The following is an 11,838-nucleotide window of genomic DNA, read 5'->3' as shown; positions in this document are numbered from 1 at the left end:
AGTTTTTCTGCTATCGTCTCGGAATTGACCTGACCTCGACATGCAGAAAAAACTATACCGTCCTGTTTTTTTGTTCTGTATCTCATACTTAAAATTGAGAACGGAAATGGGGGAATATGTCAATATGCCTAAATAAAATTGTGTACAAGTTCAGTGAAAATGGACGTCACACTAAACTCCAAAACAAATAAATGAACTAAATTTAAAAAAAAACATACAAGACTAACAAAGGCCAGAGGCTCCTGACTAGGACAGGCGTAAATATGCAATACAATATACACTATACAATACTATTTAATATGTCTTCAAACATAATTGGTGTGTCTTGCTTAAAAAAATAAAAATAAAAATTAACTATCATCGTCTAGTGTTTTCAAAACACATCTCTTCACTCTGTTTTCTCTGAAATAATAAAAAAAAAAACAGAATATGTGGCACTATAAAATATTTCTAATCACAAAACTCACAGATTTGAATTTCATCGGTTTAAAAGTTGGTGTGGACTATCAATCCGAAAGGTCATAATTATCCGCTTGTAGTCGCCGCTGCTTCCGAAATGACATAAATTTCTATTTTTTCTTTCTTTTGTTAGATTCCTCTTCAAGAATTATATTTTTCATCTAAGTTTGCAAACCAATGAAAAGTTTACCCTTGTTTTTTCTGCTTACACCATTTTTGTTTTATGCTGTTTTAGTTTTATAAGTTTTGCTTTAAATCCATTTGGTCTTGGCGCTCCCGATGAAGGTTATGATAGAATTCAATGCCGTCATCGAGTTAACATTATATAGAATGTCGTTTCTATTTAGATCTTCTGATTGTTATTCTCCAATATAGTAGGTGGCGTTGGGCCTTCCAAACATTTGATCTTCGACCAAAATGTAATGGCTTGTAATATAAATGCAAGATTTTGTCTGATTACTTTCTGTTCATAGTATATATAATTATACAACAAACACAATGGAATGCCCAAGGTAAAATTGACCTTTAGTTATGTCTATTCTGTTAACACCATCTTGGATTTTTAAGATACCAGGCGTTTTATTTTTTGCCTATCTAAACATATGGTACGGAGCTATCTGATTGAGATCATCCATGAAGCACCTGGTGTGAGCACGGAAATCATACTCTATATAAACTATTTATATTCATCTACGATTTTATCATATAAAAAAGGACGTTTATTTCTAATGTAAACTTTATTTGCCAATTTCAGAGCTAAGCATATATGTAACAAGTAGAAGATTGATTTTTGAAGTCTTAGGCTAATGTTACCAAAAGCTAGTGTGAAAGACAATATAACTGTCATAAATTATGTAAGAAATGAATAATTTCTTAAATAAACAGGAAAAAACATCAGACAAGTCTTTCCCCCTTTTGCTTACTCACTAAAGGTTCTGAATTTATAATGTATAAAACATAGACCGTAGAGTTATCTTAGTGTTAGTCCACATTTAATTTACTGTAAATGTGTTTTAAAAAAGAACAAACTGTATCATGTGTTCAGTACGATATACAAAGGGTAATGCATGTTCTTAAACAAGAAACTTATGTTTATACTTACGGTCTTTCAGAGTGCGTATGAATAGTGGATCGCCAAGTTTGCTTTCTCCATCTGCAGAACTGGCAGATAACTGGAACTTGTATTCAGTGCCAGCCTTTAGCCCATGAGCTTTGAACATTTTACCAGGCGCTGTCACTGATTTTTTGTCGAGCCTGCAACTTTTGTTGCAGAAAGCTCGACATAGGGATAGTGATCCGGCGGCGGCGGTGTTAGCTCACTTCTTAAAAGCTTTATATTTCAGAAGGTGGAAGACCTGGATGCTTCATACTTTGTATATAGATGCTTCATGTTACGAAGTTTCCGTCAGTCACATGTCCTTGACCTCATTTTCATGGTTCAGTGACCACTTGAAAAAAAGTTCAAATTTTTTGCAATGTTGAATTCTCTCTTATTATAAGTAATAGGATAACTATATTTGGTATGTGCGTACCTTGCAAGGTCCTCATGTCTGTCAGACAGTTTTCACTTGACCTCGACCTCATTTCATGGATCAGTGATCAAGGTTAAGTTTTGGTGGTCAAGTCCATATCTCAGATACTATAAGCAATAGGGCTAGTATATTCGGTGTATGGAAGGACTGTAAGGTGTACATGTCCAACTGGCAGGTGTCATCTGACCTTGACCTCATTTTCATGGTTCAGTGGTTATAGTTAAATGTTTGTGTTTTGGTCTGTTTTTCTCATACTATATGCAATAGGTCTACTATATTTGTTGTATGGAATGATGGTAAGGTGTACATGTCTAGCGGGCAGATGTCATGTGACCTTGACCTCATTTTCATGGTTCAGTGGTCAAAGTTTAGTTTTTGAGTTTTGGTCTTTTTATCTAATACTGTATGCCATAGGTCAACTATATTTGGTGTATGGAAATATTTTATGATCTTTATGTCAGTCGCGCAGGTTTTATTTGACGGTGACCTCATTTTCACGGTTCTTTGCACAGTGTTAAGTTTTTGAGTTTTGGTCTATTTTTCTTAAACTATAAGTAATGGGTCAACTATATCTGTTGTATAGAAGCATTGTTAGCTGTACATGTCTGCCTAGCATGGTTCATCTGACCTTGACCTCATTTTCAAGGTTCGTTGGTCTTTGTTTAGTTATCTTGGTTAATGTTAAGTTTATGAGACAGTTGTAATAAAACTAAGCTTTATACTTAGGACTATCAACATAATATCAATGATTAGTATAGAAGGCGAGACATTTTAGCGTGTGCACTCTTGTTGTAATTCGTTGAAGGAGTTATCCCGTAGTAGATATTGAATTTAACGGGTATATCAAAATCTGGAGAATCCCAACCGATCGCAATACTGGTTTGATTGCGTTTTAGTAGCTGTAAATTGCTTGGAGTCGGTGGAACTAAATAGAAACGTTTGAAATCACTCAACATTATTAAGTAATAAAATGCAGCCTAACAAAGTTTGCAAAATCAATAAAAAGAATGACACGTTTTATGGTTGATATGTCAATCACATAACGTTAAGATGCAACCATATGTTATAATGATATATCCCTATACCTTAAAGATATAACCACATTACGTGAAGATATAACCATGTAACGTAACGATATAAGCAAGACACGAAAAAGATATTACACATGTACCACATATTAACGTTTGTATGTAAACATATAACGTTTGAGCGTTCCTGGTGAAGTTTAATCTAGACAAATCGCATCTGACGCACCAATTCATATCGAACTATTATAATTCAATGTACTGTAAATTCACAGAAAAATATATTGATTGGCAATTTGTACATTTTCCATCCTACTACCTAACTGTTTTAGATCATAGATAGATCGTGCTATTCGAAAATATTCCGTAATAACTATGTTCAAAAGTGTATGTAAATAAAATGCATCTATTTCAAATGAGTTCACAAATGTTGAGTCATCCATCAAAATATATGCATAATATATATGCATAATATATATGCATAGATACACTTGACACAATAGTATAGTTTCAATTTAAATTACGATAACATCATACGTTTAGTGATCATATACTCTTACATTTTATTCTTAACTGTATCCTCCATGTTTTGTTCCGTAGATAAAAACAGCGATTTTACATTAACTTTTCAGCAGTATCTTAACCTCTACAGTAATTGATACGTCTGCGTTTTCTCGTATCCTCTACAGTAATTGATACGTCTGCGTTTTTGGCCATAATCCTTCTGGCAATTCTTAAATTATACGTAGAATTCATTCAGTATACCGCGTTTGGTTGATCGAAGTCGGATACCTCCACCAGATATTGCGTGGCACCTTATAATAGTGTATTCTATCCTGAATATGTACTAAATATTCCAAATTGCTAGAAAAAGTAGAGTGATTTAGAAAATTTGAGGCCCCACGGGACAAAAAACATTGGAAATTGCCCTGAGTCGTAAAACAATTAATTTAGCTTGTAACAGGTTCTAGGCATTTTTTATCAGAAAATATGCAAGTAGGGTAAGCTGGCAATAATTAAAGTTTTGTTTTCAAATTCTTAAAAAAAAATGAAACTGGGGAGGGGACCGGTATAAAATGTATAGTAAAGAAAAACTTAAGAGTATACACAGTGATTTCATTTAGACTATAATTCTGATAAATGAGTATTAATGTGAGAAAAACTGATTTTAGAGAGTTTTCTATTTGAATAAATGTCTGTATAGGTTGCACTTTGTAAATACAGCTGTTGCTCAAAACACGCCTCTTTTGGGGAGAAATTGAATATTCATAGAAAATTAATTTTGTTTACATACTGGTTCCCAGTTATGCTCTCTGTGTTCCATATCACAGAGACAGAACTTGGGAATGTTACCAGTAAATAAACACGTGCATATTGTTTACATTGAAATCTGTGGTAACCTTTCATTCGAGGTAGGGGTAGTTAAGAAAATTAGTGTAAGTTTAAACTCTGAGACGTTCAGGGCATATAAACGTTGAAAATATGCCGCACAGCCCTATATTTTGACCTTTGAAAAAAATTGTGGTGCATATGAACTTTCAATTCTAGGATAAGATTTTTTTTCAAAACTTCATAGTAAAAGTGGTAGTTTTAGCCGTAAAAGGAGTTCCTATGGGAAATTGCATTGTCAATATTTACAGTAATTGATCTAAATCAATGATGCTGTCTATTCTTTCCTCTTCTAAAACTTCTATGCATACATTTTCCTCTGCATTCTCCATAGTTTTGGCAAATTTGACCAAGGGTGTCAAATTTAAGATTACATCCTAATGCTTTTTGTACTTTCTTCATATTAAACAAATTATTCTTTGTATTTCTTAGGTGATGAATAAGTCTAACTTGAAACATGTGGTTAGTTGGAGTAAGGTTGTTTAAAAAGTATAGATCTTTCCTACTTGAGCTGAACAGTTGTTCAACAGTCTGTGTGTCAACTAATCCAGATATTTCCCTCACGAGTGAACATCTCCGTAACGTCTTCTTCTTTGTATTATTGTGATGGAACCAGTCATACAGGGAAAGGTGATCAGATGAGCCTGTTGTTGGATTATAGTTTGAATCTGATGAAGAAGATTCCTGATGAGGATGTGTGTTTAAAAATGATAAACTATACCATTTTTTACCTGATTCTGCAGCCTGATTATTTTCCTCAGATATTATGTCAAACCTCCCTTCATTTGGACAATACAAATCTTCGACTAGTTTGTTTCCATGGCTTGCCAGAAGATGTGCAATATCACAAATAGTAACATTTGGTCAATGTTTTAAGGACCTTCCTAAATCTATATAATCTCGTGGACTTTCTGAGCGCAACAAGTTGTTTATCCCATACACTATTCCATGTCTGCAGCAACCAGTCAGAAATTGATGTCTCTTGAACTTACGTGAAGAAAGGATATGTTATTGACAATTACTCATAACTTGTTAATTTATAATTCCAAGAGACACTTTATAAGCTTACTTGAAAAATACAATTCAATAATGAACAAAAAAAAATAAAACATTACAATCTTTTGAATCTTAAACATACTATTCAAACTTTAAAGTTTGAAAACTCATTGTCCTTCTTTCACTTCTTATAAGAAAAAAATGTACGAGACTGCGACACTCAAAGAAAGCGTTTATATATAGAAAAACAACTACAGGGTGTAAAACAGGATTATACTTATTTTGATGATAGTTCCATTTATGTGAAGTTATTGATTTGATTCCTTATACTTGTAAAAACAAAGATTAATTTATGATATTTTTTGTATACAAACATATTGCTTATTTTACCAACCTTTCAGAGCTGCTGGACATGTTTTTCCAGTCTTGTTTTTAATAAATGTTTTAGTACTTCCAACTACTTTCCGTTTTTGTAACCTTATAACTGTTTAAATGCACGGTCTTCATCATACCTCTTGGTTGGTGTTTGAATTTTCTTTTTTTCGTACAAGTCAAACACTCTGCATAATTTTACCCACACCTCTTTTTCTGACCTTGAAATGACAACACGGTTTTATATTTATTATGCAGTTCTCTTTTATTTAACACAGACTGCCGTCTTGTCTCGACCAAATTGTCTTTACATTCCAATATGGTCTTATTGTTGATGTAATTCTGGTTAAAATCATAAATTGCTGAAAACTGATCTGCATTTCCCTGTGCACCACACACATGTATGATAGGCATTCTCTTGGCAACTGATGCCTTCGTAAATGGACTTACTTTTTCTGCACTTTTTCGCCTTTTTGCCACTCGTCCTTTCTCTCACTTGTAAGGTTGGGTTTTGCGAATATTTCTGAAAATTAATAGTGGAAGAAATGTCATTAAATTGTTCTGACAAGCATTGATCGGTATCACTTATTCTGTGTTGTTGTATCGGTTGTTTAAATTCTGGTTCATTTACATTCTCCGTGGAATTACGTAGTTTTAATTTTTTCTTCTGACAGAATTTCGACATCGTCACATCGTCTGACTTAAATATATCATATGATTGAGGTACTTCGTCCGAATTAAATATTGGAGGAGCAGAAGGCTCTGATTGGGCAAATTCATCACGTAGAGTTTGACCCTCCGGAGTATGTTGATTCGTTTGAAATTTGAAAAGTTCAGACTCCTTCGCAGTTGACGTTTGTCTCCCTATTTTTGTACTTTCTGTCCTGATATATGTATTGAAATCAATTTCTTTAACATTTTTTTTCCTAATCGGAGATTTTGGTCATCTGTTTTTAGAGCACTTGGTAAAAATTTTGTTAAATTAGCAGCAGAGAAAATAACGATTTCTTTTTTTTTTACTAGCCCTCGTGGTAACTTAAATTTCTCCGCTGTTGTTACTTTCTTCATTGTCGCTTTTCTGCGTCCACCATATTTTTGTGACGGAACTTAAGTGTTCCTCGTCCCAACAACTCCCCAACCTATCTGTCTGACCAATACCAACAAACGATGGAACAAAATGTCCGTCTAAATAACCCTTCAGACTGTCATTGACTAATACCACTAATCCTGCAGCATACCTTTTTGATGCTCTGGGAAAAAGATCGGTAGTGCTAGGTTGGAATCTGCCTAACGACCCTTTTTAAAAGAATAAACAACGAGAACTCAGTTTTGCTGGTAGGAATTCCTACTTGAACTGTTTAACCTAAAGCGAGATTCCTTACGAAATAAATTAATCGAAGAAAATGCTTCGGCAGCATAGACATTTAACAATGTGTTATTAACAGATAAATTTCAAGGTGTTCTAAAAATGTAGCAGCCCACTAAATTGCTTAAAATTTACAACAGAGTATTCAATCTGATTACTTTGCTTCAAAAATAGAAAGGCTTACAGTAATTTTAAACTATTGTTCGTATCGAAAAACCATTTATTTGTGGTTTCTACTTGTTTAACAAGTTAAAATGTAAATATCACTAATCTATTAACACCATCCAATCATTTTGGGGTTTTTTTTAGTAATCACAGGAGGGGTAAGAGGTAGAGGAGAGGGTAGAGGAAAATCCTCGACAGGTAGAGGAAAGTCATCAGCTATTAGAGGTAGAGAAACAACATCCAATCCCCTTCGAAAGAAAAAAAAAGATCTATTTATACACTGGTTACTTGGTTGATGGACACCCAGCCGCCTTTCTTCAGCGTCACGCCAACTATCTCCTTAAATGTATGAGTAAATTTTTGTTAAGTATCAACCGTTACGAGTCCTCAGTGTCACCATCTTTTTCTGAACTCTTTTGATACAGCTATCCATCGTATATAAGAAAAACATCGGGCCAAACGTCCAACTGTCTTAAGATATAGTCCCTTTCCATTAATTGCATTTTGCAAAATAGTTTCAAATCCATCAATAGTAAGAAATAAAGGTGGAATTCTACAGTTATCCCACTCATAACTTTCAATACGTGGGAGAAGGCGGCTTATTTTTTCTACATTTTTTTACGTTATTTCCTCACGTCGAAAATCAAATGAGCACCAGCACTCAATATTATTGCACATCAAAAAGTAAAAAGAAAAGTACACATACATTTATATATCGAATATAAATAATCATTTAATTACATCGTTGAGTTTTACAACTATCATAATGTCGTCATTCAACTTAAAGATAATTATATTATAATACATTTAATAATTAAATGTATTTCAACAAATCAACAAATAAAAGTATTTGTGACTTTTCCTATTCATTATTGGACACAATTTTTGACAGTTAACTGTGCATTCAACAATTTTGTTTTAATGTTTAAACAACATCATATGTATGTACTTAAAAATAATTATATATATATAGGTATAGTAGAATTATTGGAGGATACAAATTCCTCTCACGTTATTCCCAGATGAAAACGCTTGATGATGGACTGTTTAATCGTCAAGCAATTGTGATCAACAAAGATGTTGATTTGAGATGAACCACAAGTACATGGTACTATGGTCAGTCAGTCAGATGAACAAGAGGTAGATGGTGCTAGGTTGAGTTTGTCAGACGAACCACAAGTAGATGGTACTATGGTCAGTCAGTCAGACGAACCACAAGTAGATGGTACTATGGTCAGTCAGCCAGATGAACAACAAGTTGATGGTATTATGGTCAGTCAGCCAGATGAACAAGAAGTTGATTGTTCTATGGTCAGTCAGTTAATTGAACAACAAGTTGGTTGTGTTATGTTCAGTCACACATATGAAAGACACATAGAGGGTACTATGGTCAGTCAGTCAGATGAACAACAAGTAGATTATGCTAGTTTGAGTTTGTCAGACGAACCACAAGTAGATGTTCTATTGTCAGTCACACAGATGACACACACAAAGAGGGTACTATGGTCAGTCAATCAGATGAACAACAGGTAGAGGGTACTATTGTCAGTCATTCAGATGAACAAGTTGATGGTACTTTGGTCAGTCACACAGATGAAACACACATAGAGGGTACTATGGTCAGTCAGTCAGATGAACAAGAGGTAGATGGTGCAAAATTTCTGTCTCTATCCAATATACCCTCATTTTCCAGTGGCAGTTCAAATTTCCCAGGCTGTCATCCCGAATGTCCTCTATTATGACAGACCTACCTTTGGTATTAATTCTTACTTCAGGCACGATGACCTATAATTATTAATTTCGGAATTGTTTGTTGGTTGCTTAACGTCCAGTGGCAAATATTTCATGCATATTCAGGACGAGAACAAGTTCACAATAAATACAATAGGTAGGCTAATAGTAAGTTTTGTAAACAGGAAATTTATAAAAAAAAAAGACCACATTCTTGATATTCATGTCAACACCGACTACTGGCCTGGTGATACCCTCGGGGACGAAACATCCACCAGTAGTTGCATCGACCCAGTGGTGTAAATAGTAATCTAAGGTACCAGGATTTCAATTTAGTACGCCAGATGCGCATTTCCTCTACATAAGACTCTTAAGTTTTCAGTATTAGTGGAAACACAAGTCTTAACCCATGTCAAACCAGTCAATAAAACAGTAGCAGTACCAGCAATAGTGGAAACTCAAGTCTCAACGCGGGTCAAACGAGTCAATACAACTACAACAGTAGCTGTACCAGCAATAGTGTTTACACCTTTGGTAACTTCAATGAAGATCACAATTTCACAACCACAGATGACTGTTCCCAAAATCATGAAAATAACGAAACAACAACTGAGATGAACCATAGTTCGAAGAAAATTGACAATACTGCATCGACTGTTCATGTAATGCATGATGCTTTGAAACACTATTTGAAGAAAATACTAATATTAATGCACCAGTGAGGGATTTAGGCTAACATCATACTGGTCCTTCGTGCCATTCCTGTTGTAAACAACTTTTGCTTCCGAGAAAGGAAGTCACTGACCTTCAAGATTCTATGGAAAAATAAAGAGGAAATTAAAGGCAAGAAATTGAAATTTATCAAGAGGTCATATTATGCTGCAATACACAGTATCAATTAGTGAGAGTACTGGTGTGGATGTTGTTAATGTCCCTATCCAATATACCCTGAATTTTCTGTGGCAGTCCAAATTTCCCCGACCAGACCTACCTATTGTATTTATTGTTAACTTGTTCTCGTCCTTATCATGCATGAAATATTTGGAACGTTAAGCAACCCTAATCTATCAATCATTGTTTATTTGAAAATATATTTCAATATGTCCTTTCATAATAATGTTGAAGTAAAGGAGTTTTTATCCTGATTTTTTGTCACTGTTTATCAATCAGTATTTCGATACATATACACTTTCATGCAAACTATGCTTAAAAAATAATTTCCCACATTCATTTTATAGAAAAACCTTCTGATCGAAATACCTGGATTGAAAACTAATTCTGCGTGTTCGCTTGGTCACATGCATAAATATAAGTTATACCAGAAACAAACCTGACATACATGCCATATGCAAAATGGAATCATAATTCCACATGCTTTCATGATAATGGTTTAGACTGGTTTCAGACGTAGGAGTACATAATGCAAATTTATAACACTGTCAATTTATCATTTCCTTTTTTTTTTTGTGTTTTGCAATAAAAATATCAGTAATGATATTAATTACAAATACATTTATTGCCAATATGATACTTAAAAGGGGTGGTTTACATAATCTATTCAGCCAAAAAGCAATCGGAACAAAGTTAACGAGAAGCCAATGAAGATTAGATATAGACTCACGCAATAAATTCTTTTTTTTTTATTGGGGGGGGGGGGGGGGGGGGGGGGGCGGCAAGACGATTCGATTGTGATATTCATATTTATCGAGTAATTTCTCGCTATTAGATAGGCTGATATTGTCCTAATAAACCGTACAACTGTTTTGTTACATCAATTGGAATTATCTCCCTTGTATCATTGACCTAATATAAAAATTTTGAACTTGCTTCCCTTTTGTTTATTTACGTGTGCAAGATGGCGACTGGAAGCTTAAAACGTTTTGAACAGACGACGGAGGGACACACGGCTTAAGATACATGCAGCAAACACCCTAGAATCAAACAAAAAATCCGGAACACCCCCAGGAAATATCTGAGAGATACAGAACAGGACATTCGATTTGAGGAATTGATGAAGTTCGCCTGAATGACATATTGGGGCAACTTTATATCAATGCCAGAAAACAAGACGGAAACCATTTCAAAATTTCTGCACTTGAAAATATCAGATATGGGTTAAATAGATATTTACCGTCACCCCATTACAATAAATAAAACCATCAAAGATACCAGGATTACAATTTTACATGAACGCCAGACGCACGTTTCGTCTACAAAAGACTCATCAGTTACGCTCAAATCGAAAATGTTTCAAAGGCCAAATAAAGTACGAAGTTGAAGAGCATTGAGGACCAAAAATTCGTACAAAATTGCCCAAAAACAGCTAAGGTAATCTATTCCTGCGTTAGAAAAGCCTTAGTTTATCAAAAATATAAAGTTTTGTTAACAGTTAATTTATTATTAGGAACATATCAATGATAACATAATGAACGACGCTGCATTTCATGAGGCAAATGTAAATTTCAAGGCAGCGACAGCAGAACTTAGAAAAATGGGTCGGGGAACAACTGCTGTACCCATATTTTGACTATTTTATTTATTGTGTCTGTTTAGTTAACGCATCATTCTAAATAAAACGGGAATTTGATAACTGTCATCAAAGTGAGAGGGTTAGCGCTATCAAACCAGGTTTAATCCACCATTTTCTACATTTGAAAATGCCTGTACCAAGTCAGGAATATGACAGTTCTTGTCCATTCGTTTTTTATGTGTTTTGTTATTTGATTTTGCCATGTGATTATGGAATTTTCGAATTGATTATCCTCTAAGTTCAGTATTTTTGTGATTTTACTTTTCACTATCC

The 11,838-nt window shown here is 34.3% G+C and overlaps 1 long non-coding RNA gene across 1 annotated transcript; it reads right to left on the bottom strand.

Moving 5' to 3' along the window:
- Window positions 1–276: 276 nt before the first annotated feature.
- LOC143051114 (uncharacterized) lies at window positions 277–1,853 on the bottom strand. Its single transcript, XR_012970603.1, has 2 exons — window positions 1,562–1,853; window positions 277–402 (listed from the first exon to the last, which is right to left on the bottom strand). It is a non-coding gene; the product is annotated as an uncharacterized LOC143051114 (long non-coding RNA).
- Window positions 1,854–11,838: the final 9,985 nt, after the last annotated feature.

Source organism: Mytilus galloprovincialis, chromosome 11, assembly GCF_965363235.1.
Source record: "Mytilus galloprovincialis chromosome 11, xbMytGall1.hap1.1, whole genome shotgun sequence".
Taxonomy (NCBI): domain Eukaryota; kingdom Metazoa; phylum Mollusca; class Bivalvia; order Mytilida; family Mytilidae; genus Mytilus; species Mytilus galloprovincialis.
This window is presented reverse-complemented; position numbering and strand designations above follow the sequence as displayed.